The sequence below is a fragment of the Rutidosis leptorrhynchoides genome, chromosome 4 (genome assembly GCF_046630445.1).
Source record: "Rutidosis leptorrhynchoides isolate AG116_Rl617_1_P2 chromosome 4, CSIRO_AGI_Rlap_v1, whole genome shotgun sequence".
Taxonomy (NCBI): Eukaryota; Viridiplantae; Streptophyta; class Magnoliopsida; order Asterales; family Asteraceae; genus Rutidosis; species Rutidosis leptorrhynchoides.
The window spans coordinates 236,885,658-236,903,045 of NC_092336.1; positions in this window are offsets into that span (position 1 = coordinate 236,885,658).

Here is a 17,388-nt window from a genome sequence, read left to right on the forward strand (position 1 = left end):
CCACAGAGTGGGCTGCTACAGCACCAGACTCGAGTTTTACTATATTTTTTTTTTAAATATATTTATAAACTATATTTATAAAATAAATTAAATAAAACTTATATTTTTACAAACTAAAGAAACTTTATAAAACTTAAATATTTACCAAACTCTTAAAAATATTTATATTTTTGTTTTTCTTTTAATATTTTTGAATATTTAAAACGTATTTTTACAAAAGCGTATTTTTTTTTCTTCTTTTTTTTTATAAAAGTAACTAAAAAGAAAATTTTTTTTTTTATATATATTCGCGTTGTGCTTCCGGCTTTTAAGCTAGATTGGGTCCCCGGCAGCGGCGCCAAAAATACTTGATGTTATGCGAGGTGTATATAAAATAGCTTTATATTTTAGCAGAAAATACTATTAAATACGATACAATTTTACACAAGATATTTATTTATTTAGAGAATGGATATACTTAAACCTTGCTACAACACTTATAGGCAGTGTACCTAATCGTACAGTAGTGTAGTTTTTAGTAAGTCCGGTTCGTTCCACAGGGAAAATCTTTAAACAAAGCTTAACGCTATATTAGTTTACTTTTATAAAAATACAAATATATATATAAGTAATATTATTATAAAAGGGGGGTTTTTACCTTTTAATGACCGGTTTGTCGATTTTAATTCTTCAGTTGCAGTTAAAACCAAATGTAAAATATTAAATAAAAGACTTAAACTGTAACAAGATTTTAATACTTTGTTTAATAATTACACCAGGATGTCGATTGAGTGTAACCCAAGGTTTTAATATTTTGTTATCAATTATACCAAGTGTCCTTGTACATAATTTCACCCCTGTTTTAATTATTCTAGTGGCTATTAATCCATTCCCGTGTCCGGTTAAATGAACGATTATTCGTACATATAAATACCCCGCCCATCGTGTCCGATCGAGTGTATATGGTAATTTATAGGGACGCCCAATTGTAAATCTTTATATTAACATTAACAAACTATCATTTAGTTAAACAAATATAAAGCCCATTAATAGCCCATAGTCTAATTTCCACAAGTGTCGTTCTTTTGTCCAAACCCCAATTATGGTACAAAGCCCAATTACCCAATTTTAGTAATTAGCCCAACATCATGATTACTTCGGATTAAATAAGCATAATAATAACTTAGCTACGAGACATTAAATTAAAAAGGTTGAACATAACTTACAATGATTAAAAATAGCGTAGCGTTACACGGACAGAATTTCGACTTACACCCTTACAACATTTGCTAACATACCCTTATTATTAGAATTATAATTAAAATTAAAATTAAAATATAAATTATAAATATAAATATTACGTATATAGATAGAGAGATTGATGGATATATCTGTTTTTGCGTTCACCAAACTGCGAATTTATAGGAGATGTGGCCTGACTTTTCATGCCATGCGATCGCATGGACTTTCTTCTTCCTGGCCATGCGATCGCATGGCCAGCTGGGAGAGCTCACATGTTGCTTGTTTCCTTGTGCCGACGTTTTATAAATATAATATAATATATATATTAATTTTAAGAATTAATTATATATTATATTATATTCATATGCATAGTTGACTTGTAATTTTTAGTCTGTTGCGTCGAGCGTTGAGAGTTGACTCAGGTCCCGGTTCCGGATTTTTGAACGTCCTTGCGTACAATTTAATATCTTGTACTTTGCGTTTTGAATCTTGTACTCATGTGATTTCGAGACGTTTCTTATCAATAATTGGAACCTCTTTGATTGTATTTTGTACTTTTGAGCTTTTTGGACCTTTGCATCTTCAATTCGTCGAATCTGTCTTTTGTCTTTACCTTTTATTATTTAAACGAATATCACTTGTAAATAGAACAATTGCAACTAAAAGCTTGTCTTTCTTGAGGAATAATGCTATGAAATATATGTTTGCTTTTAGCATTATCAATATTCTTGATAGTTCTATTCTCAGTGATTTTGGTAATTTGACAAATCAAACTGTGCTATCACGTTCCTTCCTGCTTAGAACATTATAATCATTCGAAACTCTATATCTACAAATTCTGGACTATTATTCGCTTGACTTGAAGTCGGGAAGAGGAAATAAAAGCATAGAGCTTTGAAATATAAGGGAGAATATAAAGCCCGATAACAACACATAAATTACAAACCATGTATATCAATGTTTAACGCAACATAAAAACACGGGAGAATTAAAAACATTATAATCCCAAGGGCGAAGTAGAAGAAGGCAGATTCCTCTGGTGGGAGTTGGAAAAGGAGAATGATTTTTGCGATAATAAGAATGAGGACAAGGATCAGAACTGGATTAAGCATTTTTCAGAATCTTTTGGATGTATGAAACAAGAAGGAAAGTATAGGAATGGTGAGAATAATGGAACGGGAAAAGTCTAATTTATAATGGGAATATCAGACAGAGTAATCGAGACAGATCACCGTATTTAATTATAAGAGCTCTTAATTTCCTTATTCGCCGAAGAAATCAAATCTTTTAGATTTTTAAGATTTTCTTTAAATCCCTTGAATTCCGGAATTCAACCCTCTATGTCAAAAGTTAAGACGCATCCTGTTTTCTAAATTCAATCGTGACTACGTCAAAAGTTAAGATGTATCTTACTTTCAAAATTCAACCCTGACTCTGTCAAAAGTTACGACGAATCTTTACTTATCCTATTTTCAATCTTTTGTGATAATTTCACTCGTACGCTTCGAATAATTGAGTTGTTTTATTCAAATCACCTGATGGTGACAAAACTTTAATTATTGGCTCATATTCGTCATGAAAACATTTTTATTGTTAGCCATGACGACCACACTCAAATTTCGGGACGAAATTTCTCTAACGGGTAGGTACTGTGATGACTCGGGAATTTCCGACCAAATTTAAACTTAATCTTTACATGTATCTGACACGATAAGCGATGTATGTAATGTTGAGTCTAGAAAATTTTGAAACAATGTTCATATACTAAATTGACGTTCGACTGCTCTCGACGACTCACGAACAATTGCTTGTAAATAAATATGTATATATATATATAATAATTTGAAATTATAAAATATAATTTAAACATTTAAAATTAAATAAGTAAAATAAGATATAAAATAAATAAGTTGTACTTAAAATGAACTTACATATAAATATATGATATTTATGGATAATTATTTTAATATGCATATTAAAACATACATATAAGAATATATACCCAATATAAGTTATTATATATATAATTATTAAATATTACATAATTAATAATTTGTATATATCAAATGTAAATACAAGTCAAGAATATGGTTGTCATAATAACTTTCATTATTAATTATTAATACAATACAAATACCAATATCAAAATTTTTTTTATGAATACATTATAATTGTAATTTAAACATTAACAATTATTATATTATTATTAATATGTATTAGTATTATAATTATTGTTAGTGTAATTATTATTAAGAATTATAAATATTATGATTATTATTATTATTATCATTTTTATTATCATTAAACTTATTAAAATCAATAATTCTATCTATATCATTATTATTTATTATTATTATTAATATATTATTATTTTTAGAAGTACTAATATTATTATCAATATTATAAATTTATTATTTTTATTAATATATTTATTAAATATATAATTCAACAAATCATATAATCAGTTGAATATATCTATCATGCTGTTGTAAAGTTTTGTTCTTATCTCTTAAATGTGTTACAAAGTCAGATGCAATCACAACACAATCGTATTTGGTTAGCTATCCATATCTTACTTATTTTTTTATTTTTTTCTGTCTGATTCAAATTTTCCTACCTTCAATTGCTATTAAACAAACGACTCTCAAAGTTAGTAGGAAAATCATTTCAACTTGACCATATCATTATCAACTACCAATACCCATTACTGCAATCCAAATTTTTTTTTACAGAGAATTTTATAGGAAACAGACTCGTTTCCCTATTCTTGGGTCATTTTATCAAAAGCTCAATATCAGATAAATTTTCAAAATCTATTAATGCAATCGTGTTAGGAATCCTTCCTTTAATCTTTCTCCAAAATCTTGGTTTCTAATTCGTTCTAACGAGCAAGAATTATCGAGTCAAAGTTTTAGTTTTTAAAAGTCAAACATGTGTTCTTCAATCAAATTGATGTTTTAGAAATCGTTTCTGTCGAAATTAATGATTGAAAAAGTTTTATTAGATCATTTGTAACTTATTTTATGATATAACAATTTTGTAAAAAGCTATGGAATTCGAGTTAATTTTTTTTTTTGTTAAGATACAGCGACGAAACAGAATGGGCTATTCTTGTATTTTTTTATTATTTTTTTTCTTTTTTTCTCAATTAATTTAAACCGTGGATATTAAATTGTTGTTATTATTTCGGGTATGTAAAATCTCTGTGTTGTGGTTTGTATTTTGGTCGATTGAAATAAAGAAGAGGAAGAAGGAATAACACAGGAACCAGACGGGTTATATTAAACTCTTTGGGTAAGATTTCAGAAAAACAGAATAGATTGGATGGTTCGAGTGTGTAACATCCCGCATTTTTCCGTTAAATTATTTTAACGCCCGTCTTTTTTTTTTAAATAATACCTTTCGTTATTTAAATCCGTAGTTTCCGTTGACTAACGTTCATAATAATTCCGTCATTTAATTATAACACCTCTCGTTAACTTGCGTTTTAAAAATATTCGATCGGTTAAATCCCGCACCCGCTTCTAAACTCGAGGGACTAAAATTGACACGGGGCAAACTAGTTGACTAGGTCAACTAGTCCACCCCAATCACCACCATTCAATCACCCCCATCTCTCTCTCTTTCTCTCTAGCAAGAACACACACACAAACACCCAATTCAATCATTCATCATCTAAATTCGATCTAGGAGGCTTACAACAAAACAAATTACATATTTGGAATCCTCTCTCCATCCTCTACAATTTGATACCAACTTCATCTCGTTTGGGTAACATTTCTAAAACTCTAGATTTCTCTAAATTCGTGTTTTTGATTTGAAATGGTGTTAGTTAGTGTCTATGGCTCGTGTCTAGCATGAATATATGATTTACTTGCTCGATTTGTTGTTTTGAGTAACTAGTTTGAACATTTGAAATGGGTTTGCTTAATCTTGCATCTTGGAAGATTAAATGTTGTTTGATTGTTAAAGTTCATGTTTTAATTGTGTTACTAATATCACTAGCTTCGTTTTGATGCGTAGGTTGATTAAGAAAACTTCAAAAACCCGATTATTGATTTTTGTGAATTTTGGTTAGGGTTTGTTAGACTTTGAAATGAACTTTTGATGCGTTGAATGCTTGTTAATGTTGTTAGTAAGTGTTTAGATGCAATGTATGCTTAATTACCTTCAAAACGGCATATCGTATGTGTAAATTGGATTCCCGAATCATAAAATACGTTTTACGAACTTGAAACTTTGAAAATAAACCTTTCTTGATCAATTGACGAGTCTTCGGTCATAGTATATGATGTTGTTGCTTGATGAAAAGTGCTTAGTTGCGTTCCTCGTCGAAAGAGCTTTCCGATGATATAAAATACATGTTCTAATTGTTTGCGGATCATAAAATGTGATTGTTTGGTTTTGGTTCGTGCATACTTTGAAAAACTGACCAGAATTCTCTGCCCAGATGGTGGCGCGGCGCGCCCCATCCCCGCGCGGCGCGCGGATTGGCCTGGTCAGATTCTGACCACTTTGTCCCATTTCACGTGAAATGTTTGACTAGCTACAGACCTCCGATTCACATGAAACTTGTTCTAATATACTTGTATATGAATAATTAGCATAGAAAAATAGTCCGGGACCCGACCCGAACATGTTGACTTTTTCGTTGACTTTGACCCGACCAAGTTTGACTTTTTGTCAAACTTAACCAATTAATTATGCAATCTTCCTAACATGCTTTTATACTTGTATCTTGCATGAAACTTGACAATTTGCTTCACATGCTATATTAATCGAGTCGTATTGAGCCATAGGACTAATTGAACATCTTTGACCGTTTTGTGTTTACCGTTATTGATATAACCTATATGTTTAGGTCAAGACTAGCTTTGTCTTTGCACGCGTTTACTTGTTGAAGTACTTTATTAACTCTTGCACTCAAGGTGAGATCATAGTCCCACTTTTTCAATCACTTTTATTCTTTACATCGTGGGCTGAGAAACACATACATTTCATACTTATATACTTTTCATGCTTTTACATTGTGAGAAAATACGAATACAAAGATGCATACGAGTTTGAACAAAAGTCCTCAATCCAATTATCATTAGTTCCACTTGCAGGGTGTAAGTGTAAGCGTGTAATTATGTTGTGTGGCCATACGGGTTTAACAAACCCTCATTCAGACGGTTCGCTACCGTTAGGGAATGAAATATAATTTCAACAATGTATAGTGTAAGTTCTAACACTAAATTCAAAAATTCAGAGGGAAGATTCAGTTAAGCCTTGATAATTGGGTGCTCATGATACAAATACTATTTTGGAATGTTAACGATTTTGGTTAAGCAATTCATAAAGAACCTTGTGGTTAAATGCATTATACTTACTAAACCTATGATTTCACCAACGTTTTCGTTGACAGATTTTTCTATGTTTTTCTCAGGTTTTGAATGCTTAAGTGATACATGTTTCCGCTCATTATTTGATACTTGCATTGGATGTCGAGTATACATGCATTTCATGGAGCGTCTTCTGACTTTACTTTAAACCGTGTCGCATAGATTTCATTTGTACTTATAACCTTGTAACTTAACTTTTGGATGAACAATTCTTGTAAACTGTGAAACAATCTTTATTTTGAAATGAAGGCGACATATTTTGGTCAAACGTTGTCTTAAAGACTTATGACCATGTAATGGGACCTACGTAGTCGACGCCGTCACTTGACGATTTGTCGGGGTCGCTACAAGTGGTATCAGAGCTTTGGTTGTAGGGATTTAGAGTTCATTTGTGTCCACCCCGAGTCATAGGGTACATAGGTGAATCTAGACAACAACCGGCATATAGACTGAAGTAGGAATTACTTGACTATTTGTGCATTTATACTCGAACTCTTCTATCATATCTAACTCGTATTCGATCTTGATCTTACGTTAATAAATTTTGTTGACGCGCCACCTTGACTTTATGAAGTAATGTTAAATGCACATGAGAATCAGGGTAATATAATTTCCGGGATTATATTACGGTGATTCACATGGACGTTCCGACATTATGACATAAAGAATTTAAGGCGAGTCAAGGATAATTTTCTCTTTATCTTTATTCCATATCGCGGTTGGTATTATTTAGAATACTAACCAACGATATTCTTGTGTCATGAAGGAACAATGGCTCGTCGACGCGCTCCTCCCGAAACTCCCGAACAAGCCCTCCAACGTATGATAGCCACTGCCGTGGATGCGGCCATGGCCGGTCACTCCTCCAACAACAACAATAACAACAATCATCACAACAACAACAACAATGGAGCCGGAAATTCCAACGAAGGATGCTCCTATAAGAATTTCATGGGGTGCAAACCTCACACTTTCGATGGAACCGGGGGACCGGTTGTGCTCACCCGATGGTTTGAGCAAACGGAAGCCGTCTTTAGCATAAGCGGTTGTCGGGACCAAGACAAGGTCAGATTTTCCACTCACACCTTCGCCGGTATCGCTCTCACATGGTGGAATACGTATGTAAAATCGGTGGGTATCCACGAAGCCCACGCTCTCTCTTGGGCCGACTTAAGAGGAAAGATGATCACCGAATATTTTCCTCGTGAAGAAACCCGAAGGCTCGAACAAGAACTAAGAGCTCTGAAAGCGGTCGGGAACGACCTTAAGGCCTATAATCAACGATTCTCCGAACTTGCTTTGATGTGCCCAAATCTTGTGAACCCCGAATCTTTAAGGGTTGAACTTTACATGGATGGTCTCCCCAAGAGCATCAAACAAGGAGTAATGTCATCCAAACCCGCTAACCACCAAGAGGCTTTGAATATGGCCCGCCAATTGATTGAAACAGTGGACGAGATTGAAGTGCTGACACCTAAAGCCGAGGATAAGTCAGGTGACAACAAAAGAAAATGGGAAGCCCCCCAATCAAGCAATTACAACAACCCCGCCAAGAAGCCCTTCATCCCCAACGGCAAGAAAGGTTATACCGGACACCTACCGTATTGTAACGAGTGCTACAAACATCATTTAGGCGAATGTGGCAAACCATTTTGCTTGAAGTGTCAAAGAAGTGGCCATGTAGCCCACGATTGTAGGAATACCGCTCCCGTCGTTCAAAAGGAGCACAATGCACCCAAGACGGGTGTTTGTTTTGAATGTGGCCAACCGGGTCATTTTAGGAGTGCGTGCCCAAACAAGAAAATCAACCCCAACGCACGCCGTTGAACTTTCAACATCGACACCTAGGATGCCCGAGACGACGATGGACTAGTCACGGGTACGTTTCTTCACAACAAATAGTATATTTCATACTTATTCGATTCGATTACCGCTAGATGTTTATTAACCAAGTCTTTGACTCATGCTCTTTACATTCCACTTTTTCCCCTAGATATTACTTAGACGATTTAAGTGACCAACGGAAAATATTGTGTGCCTATAAATTTTATTGGAGGATATACGTTAAGACTTTTGACTTGACACCTATAGAACTAGGGAGCTCGAAACCTATTCGTAATTTTCCCCATCATCTTGTATAGATTGTTGTGAACTGAGTAATTTTCGGTTGGAAACCGATACCCTCTCCCTCGTATCCATTACCTCATGATTATTTGCACGAATCCCGTAGGTTCCAAATCGACCTCCGTTCCGGTTATCATCAATTGGGGGTTAAGTGAGACGATGTCTCCTAAGCCATTTCCGAACTTGCAACGTTAGTTGTAAATCTCTCTTAGTACCGTTTGATTTATTTAGGACTCCGTCCGTATTCATGAACCTCCTAAATCACGTATGCAACTTATCTAGACAAATCTGTTATCGTATTTATAGATGACATCTTAACTTATTCAACTAAGTTCAATTTTCTAGACTATGATGTTAATGGTCAGGGCATTACAATCAATCTCGAAATCAAGCCATATGTAATCAGGGGACTCTCCCAACTCAGACTTGTATTCGTAAAAAAAAAAAAAAAAAAAAAAAAAAAAATAATTTGATCTCACCGGTTCTTACCGAAAATTCATTTCTGACTTTTCTCGTGTTACACGACTTTAATCTCTCCGCGATCGAACCTTGAGCGTGATTCTTCACACCAACATTTCTAGCTAAATTCGTACAACACCAGATGGGACTCAAATATGGAAATATTTCTACTTGAACGCCGAAAGGCATACTCTCTCGTCTCAAAAATCAACATAACTAAAATCCGTTATTTTGCACGAAGAATTCGAATACTAAATTGTGAATCCGATCAATTTTCTCGTCATCACGTACCACACTACATACCTATGTTATTCCACCGTTACCGTCTGATATTACTGGAATTTAAGATAACACACAATCCAACGATACTTCACTCTTCTTTGACTTAACGCCGTTGCGTTGCTGATAATCGTCCAACCATTATTCAACCCCGAACTATACAATTACGTGTACTATCTCGTTTCTCTTTCAGGCTTCATTTTTTTTTTACAACTAGAGGCACGTTATGGCAACCTCGAGATGTAAGCTCATCCTATTCAAAGTCCTCGTTTCACTCCTATCTTTATCGCTCACACTTCCGTTTAAGGGAACTCCTTGTAACATTTCTCCATGGATAGAGAAATTCATCATATTACATTAGTATTCGCCACGAGGGTGAATAGTCCTAACGAACATTTTTCGAACCCTACCTGACTTGTTCAAACGTATCTTAATAGATTCTATTCCAACACGGTGTATCTTTGTCAATTATTCCGTATCGAAATACTCGTTTCACTTCTAGTGTTACAAGAAACCTTGGAGACCCGCTTAGACATGAGTACCGCGTACCACCCACAAACAGACGAACCGAACAAACGAACGATTTACGTCTTCGAAAGACACGTTTCAAACTTGCATGGTCGCTTTTAGTAGATCCCTCTTACAACAGTAGTTACCACTCGTGTGTTCACACGCACCTTCCGAAACCCTATATGACCGCTAATGTCATACCCCTGTTCATTTAACCAAAGCATCAACCACCGAAATCTGAACCCCATCAAGAGACAACAATTGAGATCGTTCAAGTCCGAGGCGGGCTAGAGACAACCCATGGTCGCCAGAAGAGTTATACCAAAATTAGATGAAAACCTCACAAATCCCAGTGTGTAATCGCGTAATATTGAGAACCCGCACCTTGGAAAGGTGTAATCCATTTTGGGAAATCGAGGAAGGTTATAACCGCAATATTGAACCTTTTGAAACCTTGGGGCGTATTGGAGCCGCTTCCTACCATTTAGAACGGCCGACTCAATTAAGTTTCCGTTTATCCTACATTTCGTGTAACAAACTTAGAAACGTGTCATGCGGAACAGGGATGTGCAATCCTTTTAGATGCACCAACTATTGATGACAAACTCCTCTTCATGGGAAAACTGGTTGAAATCATGGATCGTGAAATCGAACCTCAATACAACGTGACACCCCGACTATCCGGATTCGTGGAATGTCCAAGAAAGTACCTTCACTCATTCGTAGAGTTACTACTCTAAGTCTCGAGTAAGAGATATCGACTACTACTTCCAACTAAATTTCGGGACGAAATTTCTTTTGAGGTGTGGATAATGTAACATCCCGCATTTTTCCGTTAAATTATTTTAACGCCCGTCTTTTTTTTTAAATAATACCTTTCGTTATTTAAATCCGTAGTTTCCGTTGACTAACGTTCATAATAATTCCGTCATTTAATTATAACACCTCTCGTTAACTTACGTTTTAAAAATATTCGATCGGTTAAATCCCGCACCCGCTTCTAAACTCGAGGGACTAAAATTAACACGGGGCAAACTAGTTGACTAGGTCAACTAGTCCACCCCAATCACCACCATTCAATCACCCCCATCTCTCTCTCTTTCTCTCTAGCAAGAACACACACACAAACACCCAATTCAATCATTCATCATCTAAATTCGATCTAGGAGGCTTACAACAAAACAAATTACATATTTGGAATCCTCTCTCCATCCTCTACAATTTGATACCAACTTCATCTCGTTTGGGTAACATTTCTAAAACTCTAGATTTCTCTAAATTCATGTTTTTGATTTGAAATGGTGTTAGTTAGTGTCTATGGCTCGTGTCTAGCATGAATATATGATTTACTTGCTCGATTTGTTGTTTTGAGTAACTAGTTTGAACATTTGAAATGGGTTTGCTTAATCTTGCATCTTGGAAGATTAAATGTTGTTTGATTGTTAAAGTTCATGTTTTAATTGTGTTACTAATATCACTAGCTTCGTTTTGATGCGTAGGTTGATTAAGAAAACTTCAAAAACCCGATTATTGATTTTTGTGAATTTTGGTTAGGGTTTGTTAGACTTTGAAATGAACTTTTGATGCGTTGAATGCTTGTTAATATTGTTAGTAAGTGTTTAGATGCAATGTATGCTTAATTACCTTCGAAACGGCATATCGTATGTGTAAATTGGATTCCCGAATCATAAAATACGTTTTACGAACTTGAAACTTTGAAAATAAACCTTTCTTGATCAATTGACGAGTCTTCGGTCATAGTATATGATGTTTTTGCTTGATGAAAAGTGCTTAGTTGCGTTCCTCGTCGAAAGAGCTTTCCGATGATATAAAATACATGTTCTAATTGTTTGCGGATCATAAAATGTGATTGTTTGGTTTTGGTTCGTGCATACTTTGAAAAACTGACCAGAATTCTCTGCCCAGATGGTGGCGCGGCGCGCCCCATCCCCGCGCGGCGCGCGGATTGGCCTGGTCAGATTCTGACCACTTTGTCCCATTTCACGTGAAATGTTTGACTAGCTACCGACCTCCGATTCACATGAAACTTGTTCTAATATACTTGTATATGAATAATTAGCATAGAAAAATAGTCCGGGACCCGACCCGAACATGTTGACTTTTTCGTTGACTTTGACCCGACCAAGTTTGACTTTTTGTCAAACTTAACCAATTAATTATGCAATCTTCCTAACATGCTTTTATACTTGTATCTTGCATGAAACTTGACAATTTGCTTCACATGCTATATTAATCGAGTCGTATTGAGCCATAGGACTAATTGAACATCTTTGACCGTTTTGTGTTTACCGTTATTGATATAACCTATATGTTTAGGTCAAGACTAGCTTTGTCTTTGCACGCGTTTACTTGTTGAAGTAGTTTATTAACTCTTGCACTCAAGGTGAGATCATAGTCCCACTTTTTCAATCACTTTTATTCTTTACATCGTGGGCTGAGAAACACATACATTTCATACTTATATACTTTTCATGCTTTTACATTGTGAGCAAATACGAATACAAAGATGCATACGAGTTTGAACAAAAGTCCTCAATCCAATTATCATTAGTTCCACTTGCAGGGTGTAAGTGTAAGCGTGTAATTATGTTGTGTGGCCATACGGGTTTAACAAACCCTCATTCAGACGGTTCGCTACCGTTAGGGAATGAAATATAATTTCAACAATGTATAGTGTAAGTTCTAACACTAAATTCAAAAATTCAGAGGGAAGATTCAGTTAAGCCTTGATAATTGGGTGCTCGTGATACAAATACTATTTTGGAATGTTAACGATTTTGGTTAAGCAATTCATAAAGAACCTTGTGGTTAAATGCATTATACTTACTAAACCTATGATTTCACCAACGTTTTCGTTGACAGATTTTTCTATGTTTTTCTCAGGTTTTGAATGCTTAAGTGATACATGTTTCCGCTCATTATTTGATACTTGCATTGGATGTCGAGTATACATGCATTTCATGGAGCGTCTTCTGACTTTACTTTAAACCGTGTCGCATAGATTTCATTTGTACTTATAACCTTGTAACTTAACTTTTGGATGAACAATTCTTGTAAACTGTGAAACAATCTTTATTTTGAAATGAAGGCGACATATTTTGGTCAAACGTTGTCTTAAAGACTTATGACCATGTAATGGGACCTACGTAGTCGACGCCGTCACTTGACGATTTGTCGGGGTCGCTACAGAGTGTTATGTTGATGAGCGAGGGGTCTCGGGTTCGAACCTCGTCGTGGGCACTTTTTTTGGAAAAACTTTAGAAAAAGGGTATACCCTTTTATATTTTATTTTTATTATTATTATCATTATTATTATTATTATTATTATTATTGTTATGATTATTATTGTTATTGTTATTAATATTATTATTATAGTTATTATTGTCATTAATATTACTAATATATGTAGTATGTAACAACTATTATTATTATTAGGTACTAGTAAGATTATGATTAATATTACTAACACTTTACTATTATGTAACATCATTATTAATGTTATTATTAGTATCATTAATAACAATATAAGTACCATTAAAATTAAGATTATTATTATAAATGTTATTATGAAAATATTACGAACTATTATTAATATTGGTATTAATATCATTTATGTAATTATTAGAATTATCATTATCAATAAAATTATTATTATTATCATTATGAGTAAATCCTTATTATCAAAACTAACATTTTTAACAGCTAAATATTTTGTACATAAAATATACTCTTTACATATACTAAAAGTACATTAATATTAATATTCATATACAATATATCAAACATATTAATAGTATTTTTATAAATACTTACAGATAACCAACTAATGATATTAAATATAATACTGATCATATAATATATTTAGATATATTGACACAACTAAATATATAAAAATATTTATCATTTTAAATCTATAACCTATTATATGGCATAGACATAATCCACGTGGCACTCTACCATATTGCCTACAGCCTATTCTAACCTTTACTGACAAGCTGCCATCTGTCCTACTCCCATTCGTCATTTTTCAAACGGCTCTTCTTTTTCTTTTCTCCAAACAATTTATTCCATTCATTCAATCCATCTTCGAATCAATACTCCTGTTCTTGGATTAGGGATTTCTGATTTTATGCGTATTATCTAGATCGAAAATCACAACAACTGGCACAAATATATGTCGGAATTAATTTTGCAACAGAACAGATTCGGTGCCCTAATTGCAGAAATCAGAAATCGATCGTGTTCTTCAATTAGGGTTTCTTAATTTTGTGTTCTTTTTCTTATCTGTGTTATTCTGAAAATCCTTCTGAATATTAACAAAATCAACATGCTGCTACGTCGATATGTTCCCATCTATTCATAACAGTATCTCTTGCTTCGAATATCAGGTTTGATTTCAATTATGTTTTGAACCGATTTGGTTTTTAGATCCGAACTATTATGTTTTATTATGATTCAAATATCACAGTTTATTTGCCTTTGGTTCTATTTTTTTGCAGGATTTTGGAATAATCCAAGCCCACCCTATTGTAAGTTCATTTTTATGACTACTTGAATATACAAACTCTTTTATGATATCAGTTCGTTAAATTATGTTAGGGTTGTGTCTAATTATTGTGTCTTTGTAATATATATTATAATCACAAAGTGAAATGCTTTAGTATGAAGTTTAAGTACACAATGGAAAAATTGTTCTTTTTCTTAATAAATTTAAAGTATTGTCAATAAATTTAAATTATCAGGTTGATCATGGTAGATGATACTACTCAATTGTCTTCTCCATCAACTAAATTGGAGGAAGTTGACGGATAGAAAAAAGATACCCAGGATGCTCGATTTTTGTTGGTATGTGCAATTAGATTTGCCTGATTGACGCCCTTTGTGTTTGTGCAGGCTGCCACCATATTTCATGATCATCTAGATCTTATTGACCAACCCTTTGACACAGTAAAATCATTTCTCATAAGTGGCAGTCATAGAAGAGGAGTGACATACAAAATCCAAAGCCATCTTATCTCAACTGGAGTTCAAAATGCGGTATTAATTTGGTAAGCTCTCTTACTTTTTAACCCGTTTTTGAAAGTTACTTTTATTGTACTTTGTATTAGTGTGTTCCGGCTATAATGTCGCGGGTTTGATATTGGTCGACTGCTGCGGGTTTGATATTGTTGACTATGGCCCATGGTGACTATTCTCCTCTTGCTTACTTTCCTTTTAATTAAATTTTTTTAGCTGATATTTACCATTGCACGCTAATCCTGATCAGTCAATGAGTTTTTATGTTAAATGCAGTCTACCGCATTCATAATTTACATATATGTATATGTATAATTTAGATAGTAGGATTATAATAAGTTTGGATTTATCTGATTTGCACACATCAAATTAGAGTTAAGAAATGTATGATGACAATGACTATATAGAAATTGGTGTGCCCCTAATTTTTTATATATGGATATTGCCATATGGATGGGTGGGTCAGAGGGTTTGTTAATAAGTCAAAGTGGGTCACTAAAAACCATTATGTTAAAATATTCATGAAGCAATAAAAATATACTTGGAGCAACTTTTTACCTGTTTTCCAGTAAATGATAACACATAAAGAATAGGTCATAATTGTAGTTTTTGATATGGGTGAAAAAGGATCGAATTTGGTTATCACTTTATCAAATTTGAAAAACGAGTAGCACACAAAAAATGTTTCAAAAAACTAATAGAATTCGCGTGAGGTGGGAATGTGGGATGTTATATGCATTAAAAATAAGCTATTTCAACATATTCTATTTGTTTTCTATTAGAACAGTTTGACTGTTTGGAGTTGATACGTAACACACATATATTCTTGAAGTCCTATCACATTTATGTGCAGTACTTAATGGTACATCGGTAGATTATGTGGAAAAGATGATTCTCTCTAAATTTGAGGTAGCTTACTTTTCTATAGCTTGATTTGCAGCTCAATTCATTGTCACACCTCACTCTTTATGACATACCTTTATTTTAAAAAATTTCATTATTGATTTAAAAAAATTAGTTCATGTACAATTATTTTTGTGTTCAATTTTTCATATTTAATGCTTAATTTAGACATAAAAATGGAATTTTTCTTTGTCTCAGTTCAGCCCAACCTGTTACGAACGACACTTAAATTTAATTATAATAAGGTTTAGGAATATAGATTTTGTACATACTTTTTATGTTACACTTTCTGAATTTATTTGTTAACCTTTGTGTTAATATACTCTGTATAACGTAATGGCATTCAATAATACTGTAAACGGCTCAATTAGAACATCTGCTAAGCTTCAGTGTCTGCTATTCTGCTTATATTGTAGAGAATTTGATAGTCACATTCAGTATCATATCTTATATAAAGCATTTATTCAGTTTTTTGACTATGCTTATGATTTTTAGGACTTATCAATAATTCTGATACATCTTTAATGGCAACTGCTATATAAAAATAAGATAATGACATAAATTAAAACAGTTGCAATAAAATTGTGGAATGGGAGTTCGTCAATGCACAATTCTGAAAAAAGTCGATGCAGACCTTCGAGGTATATTATCTGTTATAAACAAGCTGGTGTTTATACCTGTAGACTGGATCAGAATAAGTAAGGTCTACTTGAATTATACACACAGGTCTATATGGGAATGAACTTGAGTCCCAACCAATATTTGGAGGACTCAAATATGACCAAGACTTCTAAATTCTTTGACGAGGGCACTGCAAAAGTAACAGCTACCTCCATCAATTGGAGATGCCAAGGTAACATCTTATCATTTTTATTGCTTGTGTTTTTACTAGAGGTAGCAACCTTGACCCATTTGATTTATATATCAGTCTATATGGTCTATGTTCCGGCTCTATAACATGTCAAACATGTAACTTAAATTAGCCAAAAATGAACAGAATTTGACATACTAATGCAATAAGTACGCTTTCAAAATGTTAGTCTGCGGATATATAATAAATCATGCATTTCGAACCAAGATAGTAGATGTAATATACTGGTATAACCTTCGGCAAGCTAGGTAACGGTTCAAATGGGTTTTTGTAAAAAGTAAATAATTTATAGGTGTTGGATGGACCAGGTCTGATTAGGTTGTATACTTGTGTTAATCACTTTCACTTTATATGTTGTAGACATTTATGGTGTTAAAAAACATTACAGAACTATATTAACACTAAATGCCAAACCCAATTAAGCCCATTACCCAACTTGGCACGTCTTTCAAAAACAATATTCGGTGTCGCAACTTCAAATTAAATTGACACTACTACAAAAGTACGTCAACTGGGATGTATAGATATAAATAGAAACAATAATGATTGGTAGGGATATAAGAAAGATAAAATGTGAGTAGCTTACCATCTACTTAAAAA